Source organism: Pleurodeles waltl, chromosome 6, assembly GCF_031143425.1.
Source record: "Pleurodeles waltl isolate 20211129_DDA chromosome 6, aPleWal1.hap1.20221129, whole genome shotgun sequence".
In the NCBI taxonomy this organism is placed as follows: domain Eukaryota; kingdom Metazoa; phylum Chordata; class Amphibia; order Caudata; family Salamandridae; genus Pleurodeles; species Pleurodeles waltl.
In genome coordinates, this window is record NC_090445.1 from 170,861,417 (window position 1) to 170,874,055 (window position 12,639).

Below are 12,639 nucleotides of genomic sequence, written 5' to 3' on the forward strand. Positions count from 1 at the left end.
TGCAGCCTTCAGATCCCCACCCCAGCTTTCAGTGATAAGATTATCAAGACTAAAAAGTGGGTGATGCCACAGACAAATGCAATATTAAATGTTGGCACTGACCCAGAACGTCAACATGTAAGGCTACATACAAGACATATACTATAGTAATGCTTGAAATTAAGATCTAGAAATGCAGGGACTCCCCATCAAATTATCCGTTCCCTCCAAGAACTGTCAATTAAATGTATGTCTCACAAAACTGTAGGGCAAACTAGACATAAGAAATTCACGAAGGCCCAGTGCTAATTTGCATTTCAGTTATAGAAGGTGCGAAAAAATTGCATTGCTTTGTGACAGGAATTGTTTGCATTAATTCTATACAAGGAAACAAATTAGTCAGGTCCCCTTTTCAAACCTAGCGCAGCATTAAAATTATCTGCTGCAGAAAACGTACGGACAAAAACAGGGTGAAGTTTTGTTTTCAATAAATAACTTTTCTCCTTTTCACAATGTTGTTAGATTCAAAGGAATGCAGGTGCTCAGTGTTTCTGTCTGTAACTCTCCAGTGTCCCCAGGCTTTTCACACCTCTTTAATGCCTGCTGGGCTGCATGAATAAGGAAGGCAGATTTGCAGGCGTCGCCTTAAAACAATTAAGTTCTTTTCATGGTGTGCTGTTATACGAGGAAAATCTGAGCATGGAATCTCTTTACCAATTTGAGTTTAGAACATGTGTTCACATTTAGGAAAAGGTTAGAGACAAACCTGAAAAAAACAAAACGTTGCCAGCAAAATGTTTGTTGGCTGGCTTAGCTGCAGCAGCTGAACCATGACAGAAGATTACATTTAGTTAGAGAATCGCAAATGCTTCGACACCTGTCTTACGCACATCCTGTGGCGCTGGAATTACGTCACTGCCTGCACCAGCCGGGTCTTGTGGGAACAATGCAGCTTGAAGAGATCTTCATAAGGCAGGTGCTACGGCGATTCCTTGCTCTTTTTTATTTCCCCTACCTTAAGGAGTTTCACAGTGAATGGGAAGATTTACTCAGCAAACGGACATCGTGCTTCTGGCAGCAGGTAACGGGGGCATGCTTTCCTTCCTTATGTAGATTGTTATCACCGTTTAAAAGACATCTGGCAAATAAAATCATTATATTTCTATTGGAAAGCTAACTGGGGTCTGAAATGTACCTTTTGGAGTTAATCCATTTTATGTGATTTCCGTGGCATAGGAGTTTAGATCTGCAGAGGATTAGTTGGCAAATCTCTTATTTTAAACTTCTGAAAAATATAAAATATTTATAATTGTATTTTTTCGCTCCAGTATGTTTCTTTCCTTATGTTGTACAGCTTGCTACCACAATGTTTATCCGAACAATAGCAAATATGAGGGTTGTCAACTTTCACAGAAAAAATACCGGCCATCTCGTCATGTTTTAAAAGTCTGCTATCATTCTTAAGTATAACTTTATATGCCTCTATTAATTGTTAACAAAGACTTTCTACCTTTGTTTTCTTCAACTGTCGATTTGGGGTCATTAATGATGTTGCAGAACACATTTAAAATTGTTTTCTTCTTACATGATTTAATGTGTAATGTATGTAATGATAAGGGAAAATACGGTCATTAGGGATTTTTCCTAACTTTTATACCACCAGGTAGATTTTAATACTGGCCATGTGGTACAAAACTGGCCAGGTGGCAACCCTAGCAATAATCGCAAAACTTACCAAGAGACATTCCTCTACCAAAATTGTAGCTAGCTATTATTTTCAGAAATGTATCCTTAAACTTTAAGTTCTTCACTGCACCGACCACCACAAGCATTGTCACATAAATGACTACCAATATTGTGTGGATAAAAGTCTGTGGTATGCATACAGGGATCAAAACCCTTAACTGCATTTTGCATGAGGTTATTTGCAGCAGGCACATTAAACCATTGAGTTCTGACCACACCCTTTCTAATAGTATATGAAATGAAACATGTACAATGAGCGATAACTCAGTGTGTTAAGCGCCACAACTTTAGGAGCAGTCTGAAACCTTGTGTGGTGAACTCAGCCTTTCATCTTTCCAATATTATTTTACACTACTACTCTACCACTCTCTGTGCCACTCCACTCTTCACCATTCCACTCTACACCACTCAATGCTACTCTACTCCACCCCTCTCCACTTTACTGTATGCCACCTCACTCAATGCCGCTCTACAGCACTCTGTGGCACTCTACTCTACCCACTCAACTCTACTCATTGCCACTCTATTCCACTCCAAACAATGTCCCTCTATGCCACCCTGCGCCACACAATGCTACTCTACACCTCTCTGCACCACTCTGTGCCATGCCACTCGACTCTAGCCCTCTCTACTCCACACCACTCTACACCACTTCACACATTGCCATTCTACACCATTCTGTGGCTGTCTACTCTGTGCCAATCTACTCCACTTTATGCCACTTTACTCCATGCCACTCTACTTTACGCCACTCTACTCTGCAACACTCCACTCTTCTCTACTGTATGCCACTCTACTCCACCCCACTCTACACCACTCCACACAATGCTATTCTATAGCACTCTATGCCACTCCACTCTACGCCACTCTGTCCCACTCCACTCTGCAGCAATCTATGCCAGTCCAATCTACACCACTCCACCCTATTCTATACTACTCGACTATATGTCACTATGCCACTCCACATCGCACTGAGCCACTCCACTCCATGGCATTCTGTGGCACTCTACGCCCCTCCACTCTATGCCACTCCTCTCTACTCTGTGCCACTCTACACCACAACACTGTACTCTGGCCACTCCACACCATTCAATGGTGCTCTACACCACTCCACACATTGTCACTCTACGGCACTCTACTCTACGCCACTCTGCTTCACTCCCCTCGCCGACATGCTACTCCATGCCACTCCACTTTATGCCACTCCACGCCTCTCTATCCCACCCCACTCAGTGCCACTCTACTCTCTACCACTTTACAGTACTCTACCCTATGCCACTTTACTCTACCCCACTCCACTTTGCTCTACATAACGCCTCTAAGTTTTAGCCATGCTGAACAGCATCCTTGCTGCTGTACAACATGGCTAAAGGACATTGGCAAAGACAATAGCTCTCACATAAGCATTGGCAAAGTCAACAGGTTGTGTCTGTTTTATTGTGCCTGCATACCGATTTGGTATTTTAAAGGGTCATGTTGTAAGCATCCCTTCCAAATATCGAATTGGTTTGTGATGTATCAATGTTATGCAACTGTAATCTGTTTGCAAAACATTAAAAAAGTTCCAGCTTTTGAATTAGGGAGGTAACTCGTTCACAAAGGGAAGGGGTCCAAAGGACACCCAGCTCTTTGTTAATGTAAAAAACCTTTGGTAGAGAGTAGGCAGTAGTCCAGGAGACCACTGAGAAGTCTCAGACTTCGCCCAAAAAACTTTTCTATTTCCCTAAATGTCATTCCTGTCCTTTTCAAAAAGGAGTTGCTGCATTACAAAAAAAAATACTTTAATGAAAGGTCATCACAGACATCATGGTGTGCCAACCCTCGTATAGTTAAGATCCCTGTGATGGCCACCAATCTGAGTCCAGTTTGCAACCTTCTTCATTAACTTTTATGTAGGTAGGAATATGACCCACGTGGAATCAGCATTTTACAAACTGACATATTTGTTAGCATTTTACCTACCAACCTAGGTTGGTTTGTGACATTTTTTAGTTGTCACAAAAGTACGTGTCATAAATTGCGACCACATCATACATCTGGCCATTAATCTCCAACTCTGTCTTTGCTCCTGGTACTTCAGGTGGGGTGAAGTGGAGAGATTATTTTGCTTCTGCAATGTTCTCCATCGTCACCAACCTTGTCTTTGATCTTGCCCTGATTTAATAATGAACAGATATGGTCGAATTCAGTCAGATGAGAACAGGCAGGCCTATCTAGGTTGCCCATTGAATTGCTGACTGCTGCCTCATAGACTCTACTCTCTGTTTCAATGTGCCTAGTGCTTTAAAGATGTGTACATGTGCTACGTGGAGTTAAAGAAGCCACCACTAAATTACACGATGAATAGGGGAGCAACGCCTAGGTAGAGGCACTGTAGACATACTGGGGAGGAATTTAAACTGGTTTCCGCTCCTTGCCCTTTGCCGTAAAGCTGATATAGTGTTGCATTCAGCACACACTAACCTCTCTCCTCACATCTCAAAGTGAAAATGTGGGACCACTCTCTTCCATCCAGGAACATTGCCCTGTAGCCATTTTGCATGGGTCACCTACAGCCTGATTACTCCAACTGAACTCCCTTTCTACAGACCCTCCCCTTTTCATAAGTGTCCCTTGTGACCCATACTGACCTTTTGTGAGACCCTGTGCAGTGGTTGTGATTCTCCCACATCCTTTTTCCAATGTTAAGGAACAAGAGCTCTATTTTATCTCCCACTGGAAGCACAAACTCCTTCCCTTTTCTCTTCATACAAGGCGCCCATGGAGCTTGTGTGCACCTTGCAGTGCTTCTTTAACTTTGAGTGCACTGTCTGAATCTTGTTTTTGCATGCAAGTGCTTTCCAGCTGAGGATTCTCTGAAGTCTCCTCTTGTATTGGTTTGGCCACCTCAATAACGCTATCAGTAGCAAATACTATCTGTATGGCTCCCAACAGCAGAGCTGGTTTCTATCAAGCCTCTATCTGCACAAAGCCCTCGGTAGCTTCTTCTCAGTAGTAATTCAGGGGGTCAGAGTTCAAGATTCCCAAATCTATGTGAGAGTATAGCATCCTTTGTAGTTTTTTTTTGTTGCATTTAATTACTTGTAATACGATGAACAGGGCTACACATGTAGAATGGAAAGCAGAATCTTAGACTGGATGCACTACTCTGACCTGGAGCTGGTAAGGAGGGTCAGCACAGACATAGGCCTGGTGGGGCTTTTGGCAGCATGAGTGGGATAGCACATGGGGGTTGGCTGTACAGGAATACTGCGATCTAAGACACAGCAGACACCAGTAATCCATACTCTATGCAGCACCAGAGGAGCATCAAGGCAGGAAAGAAGATTGGAGTCTGAGGCCAGATCTGCAGTAAACTGGATTGTTCCTGAGAGCACAAGAACCATGTGGTAATACAAGAAAAAGTAAGACCTTTACAGGTTGGAAATGACTACTTAAAAGGTAAGTGAAACTGATAGTTTAAAACCAGGTCACATAACCCTCTGAGCCTAATTCTCTGACACTTTCTTTTCCACCTCACACTTGCATAGCTTAAAAGTATGTCTGAGTTTATCCAAATGTTATGGCTTTAAAAACCTTACTGCATGGTAGCAGAAGCACATGAAAATTATTTGGCTGTTCAACATTTGAAGGGAGCACTGTTTTTTACATATTCAAGGACACTAAGAAATGCAGCATTCTCTAAAATATGCAGTGGTTTGTTTATAGTACGTAAGGTGACTTGCTTTATTTTCCACTCTCTTACCATATTTGTTCCCTTAGACTCAGATAGTATTCCTGTAGTACTAATAGTTTGTGTTTGAGAAACAAAGATTTCTTGCAAAAGGAATCTGGTTAATGGATAGATTATGGCTAGTATGTATTTTTGGTGCTAACCATCTGATTTTATTCATTGTTACACACACTCTGTATAGATTTCAAAACACCATCCACAACCTCTGCTTTATTTTTTTTTACAGTATGTATATATAATGACATGTATGATAATACTATGTTATATGCAGGCTGATCTGCAGCACCGACTGAAGAAATCTAACGGGCCCTCCTGAGTACCAAGGGCCATATGCACAAACATATTTTCCCATAGACACAGAATTGTATTGTATTGTATTGTAATAGTATTTATATAGCGCTTACTACCCCTGACAAGGTGTCGAAGCGCTTTTCAGCGAGTAGCACGCTACTCCGGAACCCAACGAGAATTAGTGATGGATTAGTATCGGGAAATATGAGTACAGTTTTAGTATTATTATGAGTTAATTTGAGCCGTGGATATGAGAGTTTGTTAGTTAGATTGACAGGAGTAATGGAGGGGTGGAGCTGGAAAGAAATACAGAAGTGTTAATTGGGAGTATATCCCTCATTTACTCATCCCAGGGGCTTGGGATGAGTAAAGTGGGATGGAGGAGGGAAGATTCTGTGGAAGGGTTAGGGAGATCATAGTAGCAGGGTGAGATAAAGGAGGGCGAATTTAGTAGGGTTGTTTGGGAGGTCATGGTAGTAGTACGTGCCCGTCATCACTGAAGCACAACTAGTACCCTTATGAACTGCTCTGACCGTAGGCCGGGCGGAACCCACGTGTACTCTTCCAGTGCACATCCAGAATCATCATCATCATCAAGTGTCAGAATGGGCAAAACTGCTTGCTACATCTGGCCCCAAATGCCCTACTCCTGAAGAGAGCATTGCACAAGGATCAACTATTAACAATTGTTCAAGTCAAAGGTATTTATTGTTTGTGTAAAAATGGTAATGATATCTTTGTTGTGAGTCTTAAAACCTTTTGACATATATTGTCCTCCTAACAAATCACATTGGAAAAGCATTCCGTCATTGCTGTTTTGTATTCTTTCTCTCTCCATTCTTCCAACCACTTGTTTCCAAAGGAGCAAGTCTTTCCTGATCTCATGTAAAAGACTAAAAACCATAGAATCTTAGTGCAAACTATACTGATGGCACACTGTTCCCAGCTTTATTTCAGACTTTGCCTAGCAGAACGTGCAATAGTGCGGTATGAAGGATTCTATTTGCTGTATGATACTGGTCACCCGAGAAGTTTATTAACTTTTTTCTAGACAGGGGTGATGCAAGCAGAGTTTGATATCAAATCTCCCTCAGTGCCCATCTTGAAGAAGCCATATCATGAGGCAATGACTGTTTACCCTCTGTTTGCATAGGTGACATCTATTGGCCGCAATTACTGGTAGTGGGAAAACTTTCTTTTGGGTTTCACATTTCTACATTTCTACTTTAGCCATTGTCTCTTCTTTCCTGCTATGATCTCTACATTTCAAAATCCAGAGAGACAGTGTCTAAAAATGTTGCCATGTAAAACTATAACAAAAAGAACAGATGACGGATGGAATGCTGAACAAATCAAACATTCACCCCCAGTCACAGATCTGGGATTAATCCATAGTTTTTTGTTTTTTTTTGTTTTTTGCTCATCACACTACCCAGGATGGACCCAGTTATATGTAAATCAGTCTTGACCCCGCTCTCCATGGGAACAGTCCAAGCCAAACTGCCAGGCCAGGTCCTTCCTGGACCAGAAACAAGTATCCTGGGGCCAGTTTCAGGGTATCACCTCTCATAAGCCAGGTTAGCTCGAATCAAGTGGCACAGGAGCACGGGACCCACATCTGGGCATACCCTTCCCACTTAGGGTGACAAAAGCAAAAAGAACAGATGCTAGACGGAATGCTGAACAAATCAAACATTCACCCCTAGTCACAGATCTGGGTTTAATCCATCGTTTTTGTAAAACATATGGCATACCCTGGGGCAGAGCTAAAATCCTCCTCACTTGAAAAACAAAACAAAAATGAAAGAACATGTTCCCAGATGAGCCCTTTCTATCAACATCCACATTCTGCCCGATCACTCGTCAAGATCAGAGAGATATTTTCTTTTGTTACCTACAATCCTATAAATGACTTAATTGTGCATGTGCTCCTTTTTGCACCTATGACACAAGCAATCCCTAAGTGATGTGCATGTACTGTTAACTTTGGAACTATCATGTCCATAACATCTTATCATGCTTGCTGTAAAGACATTTTCTGCTTTTTGAAGGCAGGCCAGCCTAAGAGAAGCAAGGTATTAATCTATTCTTTTTGTTTTCTTTCTTTAGAGTTTACGAAACCTGTGTACAAGGTCCAGCAGCTTGCGATCTCCAAACAATATATCTATGAAGAAAAAGCTTGCAATAAAAATGCTATCAGAAGAGAACTAAAGAAAATTCTGAATCTCAAAACTTAGAGTAATGCTGCTCGTTTCCACTGACTATTTTAAATTTTGCATATCTTTAATATTGTCTTGCATAGTATCCTGAATTCCTATTGGATGAAGCATGTGTTTTAGCTTAATAAAATTAAATGGTAATATGTCATTTGAGTCCATTTTGTTTCAATAGGCAAGTCACTATGTTAAAAAACATTGTATAATAAACTGTACCTCAAAGGCAAGACCCTATTAGTACGGGTGAACATCACAAGATGCAGTGCTGCTTTTAAGTACAAACTATAAGACCTTTTTGCTGGCATCTACTTTACGCACAGTTTCATATCACTGACCAGCTTTTACTGTGAAGATGCGTGAAATTATTTGTAGGGCTCCCAGTTTTATAATATATATTTTTTTTAACAGTTCTGTCTGTATTTGTCCACATTTATTTTTTGGCCATCCATTTGGTATTTATCCAGATGTATTTAGTTTTTTGAGAATTTATGGAGTTGTAAAATGGTAGATTTTCACATTTATCTAACTGATAAACATGCACTCAAACTTTGATGCATGTTGCATTTTAGCAAATTCAGAAGCCACATATAACAAAACACTATACCCACAGATAAGTATTAGCATTATATACAAATATATGTCAACATATACCTGTATGTAAGGAACTTTCATCCTGTTTTTCAACTCCTCATGCTATCTATCTGTTCAGAGGTTTGCCTGGAATTCATAATGGACAGCATGAAGAGTCTCTGTTAAAAAGACACTTGTCTGTATTTTTCTGCTTTTAAAAATAACTACAGATCGTAAACAGCCTGTTTTCTGTCTGTAATTATCTGTAAAAAAACGGAAAACTGGGAGCCTTAATTATATGCCAAAGAAAGCGCATTGGTTGGTCCAATCACTGGTTATTTCTGAAATGGCTGTATTGTACAAAGGAGGAACGTTTTTTACACCCAAACGCAACTGCCTTTTTTAAAAGGAGGTGGTGCTTCTCCAAGTTATTACTTACAAATGTATTTTTCTAAGTTCTTCCTGATGGACCCTAGATGGGAAAAGTGTAATCAGAGAATATATGCCAGTCACAGAACCCTTATAGTGATCCAACCCTAAATTAATATTTAATAATTTGAGAAAAATCTGCAATCATCTAAACCATCATTGGGAATCAGAACATAGTTGTCATTAAAGCATTCAAAAGTATTCCATAATATTTTGCAGGATGGAAGAAAATAATAATGGAGATATCCAATGTGCATTTTAAAGTAAGTTCTCATAAAATCATCATAGAGTGGTTCACACTCATTCTTAAATTATCGTAATATAATCCTCAAGTAATATACAGCCATCATGAAGTTATCCTGAAATCATCCTGGTGTAATTAAGACTCATCCTGAAGTTGTCCAGGACTCATCCTGATGTAATAAAGACTCATCCTGAAGCTGTCCAGAAATCATCCTGATGTAATTAAGACTCATCCTGAAGTTGTCCTGGAATCATCCAGGAGTAATTCACACTAATCCTGAAGTTGTCACTTAGTATTCCTGGAGTAGTAGGAGATTATCACACACTGTAAAATGAAGTCATCAGAAACCCATCCTGGGATAGTTTTAGTGATGACTTTAGAGTCATCTCATTTAAATATTTCGCCCTATACACATACTTGAGGATGGCTTGAGATGACTTCCCCTGATAATTACAGGAATAGCTCAGCTGAAGTCATCAGATGACTTCAGAATGACTCCAGGAATAGGTAGAGTCAGAGTGGGGGCGTAGCCACATTCACCTACGAGCACTCCCCATAGGAGACTCCCTGAGTTACTCTCATGTTAGGAGATGTGTGGAGGAACAGCATTTAGAAATCTCTTCTAGAACCCTGTAGTCCAAGTAATGAATGTGTGCCTCTTGGTAGCACGGCCCACAATTAAATGTGCTCAGCAGCAAAGGTTTCCAATGGCGAATCTCAAGACATGCAAGAAGAAACAGCACAAAAGGCACAGTTGCAGATCATGAAACTATGGGCCAGATTTACAAGGCCCTAGCGCCTCCTTGCTCCACACTGATGTCATTTTTTTACGCTAATATGGCGTTAAGGAGGCCATTTCCCCGGCCATATTTACAAAGTAGCGTAATGCTAGCATTACACCACTTTGTAACCCCTTGCGCCACATTATACCTGCGGCAGGTATAATGTATGCAGTTGCCATGCAGGGAGGTCGCAAAAAATGGTACATTTTTTCCATAATTTTCACCGCCTGCTCGGGGCAGGTGTTAAAGTGATGAATCCACAGTAACCTATGGGCGTCCCAAGTGCTTTGCAGCAGTAGCACCATAATTTATGGTGCTAATCCAGCAAACCGCCACAATAACATCATAAATTATTACGCTCTTGTGGAAACGAGCACCATGGTGCACCGTACTGTACATACAGTTCAACCATGGTGTCGTTAGGTGGGGCAAGAGCAGCACAAGAAAAGTGGTGCATCGGGACCGATGCACCACTTTCTTGTCGATCTGGCCCTATGGGAGGCATCTCAGTGACGCAGTATAGTTGGACCCTGCAAAGAAGAATATCCAAAGAAGAAAGCAGGCACTCGAAGATAGTGAGGCTGGCCCCAGCTTAACTCAGGGAGACTTCCTTGGCCACAGGAGAGACAGTCACCACAATAGTATTCCTGCATTACAATTTGTTTTGGGGGGCAGTATCATTCAGTCGAGCACCACCATCAATAATTTTGAAGCCAATGTGATAGGAGCCTTGCATGTTTGGAGGTCAGGGGTGAGGGGAGCAACAGTGACACAATCTTTTTTAACTGGGGCTATCAGCAGCAATGGTGGCCATCTCTCAACTGACTACCAGTGGAGTGGTAGGTGACTCTATCACCTACAAGCCTACTATGAGTGCAGGTATTTTCAGAAAGAACATTGCAAGGAGGTGGTTCACCCTGCCCTGGTTGAGATCGCCTGGCATGTTCCAGCAGAAAATAAGGAAAAAGCTCAAAGGGGACTTTAGTGGTACGTTTGACCATATCAATGCTAGGGTCATGCCTGGGTAAAGGTGTAGAGTTTCATCCGAGAAAAGTCTTGGTTGCGAGATCTTCGAAGAACTAAGAGCTAGTCTCACAAAACATTATTGGGTAATCTCTATTACTAACGTACTAAAGTAATATCTGGCCCTTATTTCCAAAGTAGCAATTTGTAGTGGGTCGCAAATAGACATACCTGATGAATATTAATGAGGTATGTCGCAATTTGTGACCCACTAGGATTTACTGGCAACACAGGGATCACAGGGATGCTGGAGTCAGCAGACCACCATGTCTGTGATTGCTTTTAAGTAAAGCATTTTTTTTTTCAAACACAACCTTTTTTCCTTGGAGGAAATCAGGATGCTTCTAAAAATAAAAATGATTTTTTAAGAGTAGGCAGTGGTCATTGGAACCACTGCCTTCTCTTAAAAAATATTTGTTTAAACATTCTCAAAGGAGGAGACTCAAGGGGACCCATTCCTAGTTGCAAAAGGATTACTTTGAATTGGTGGTAAAGTGTGAATGTTTTTCAACAATTTTGGCTGAAAACATTAGTACCTACTATTCAGATTTTCTATTAGGAAGGGATGCTCTGAACACGTCCCTTCCAAATAGCGATTCTCTTTTGGGTCGCAAACCCAAACTGTGATTCGTTAAGAAGTTACTGAACCTCAATTTTGACTCTGTCCTTTTCATACATTTCAGATAAATAGATGGGAAGATAAGAAAAGCACCTACTTGCAATTCATCCAGAAAGAGACTATGAAAGGAGCCACTGGTATACTTAAGCACCTCTGCTCCTTCTGCAGCTGTCATCAGTATCCTGATGCAGAATGTCTTACGAAACTTAGGAAGCTGAGAAAACTTCACAGCTGAAACTCACTAGCAATGCATCAATTTTCCCATCATTGCTGATCTCCTAAGTACATATGACAAAACGCATGATGTTCATACACTGAACTTTGCTTTTAGGGATGCTTTTCGTACATCAGACCAAGTGGAACTCAGTCCTTTTACCTACAAAAATCAGAAACATGCTCTTACCCAGCCCGACTTTGCCAGAGAGAAGATTCAGGAAGAGGTGTGGCTAAGTCGAAGGCCCTTTTGCTGAGCCTCTGCTGGAGAAGTTAGTTTGTTCACCACTCAGACTAGACCTAAGAAAGAGAAAGTCGAATTCCATTTAATTCATAATTAGTCATCCCCAGCTAGGCGGTCAGTCAATGATGGGTTAGATACCAGTATCTGTGTGGTTTGTGACACTTCATTTGACAAGGCCCTAACCAAGCTACAGGCTCCGGGCAGAGTGGCTGTAATGGCTAAGAATGAACATCAGTCAATGTTCAGACTAATCCAGGCTCACCCACCTGATTTGCACTTACTGGGGTTCACGTTGAAGGTTAAGCATTATGTTGAAAAATGCATGCCCATGGCTTGCGTCGTTGTATGTGCGTACTTTGAGACATTTATTAGATTCCTAGAGTGCGTAGAACAGGACCTTGATGAATTAGGGAGCCTAGTCCACTACCTGGACTACTATCTGTTTTTGGGACCTCAAGTATCTGAAACCTGTAGTCGTGCCCTGCAAGGCCTCTGAGAGTTAGTACGTGTGGATGGGGTTCTCGTGACCAAGGAGAAAAGTGAAGGTTCC

At 41.3% G+C, this 12,639-nt stretch overlaps 1 long non-coding RNA gene across 1 annotated transcript; it reads left to right on the plus strand.

Moving 5' to 3' along the window:
* Window positions 1-719: 719 nt before the first annotated feature.
* LOC138299478 (uncharacterized) lies at window positions 720-7,845 on the plus strand. The gene is made up of 3 exons (XR_011204757.1): window positions 720-1,060; window positions 5,022-5,166; window positions 6,288-7,845. It is a non-coding gene; the product is annotated as an uncharacterized lncRNA (long non-coding RNA).
* Window positions 7,846-12,639: the final 4,794 nt, after the last annotated feature.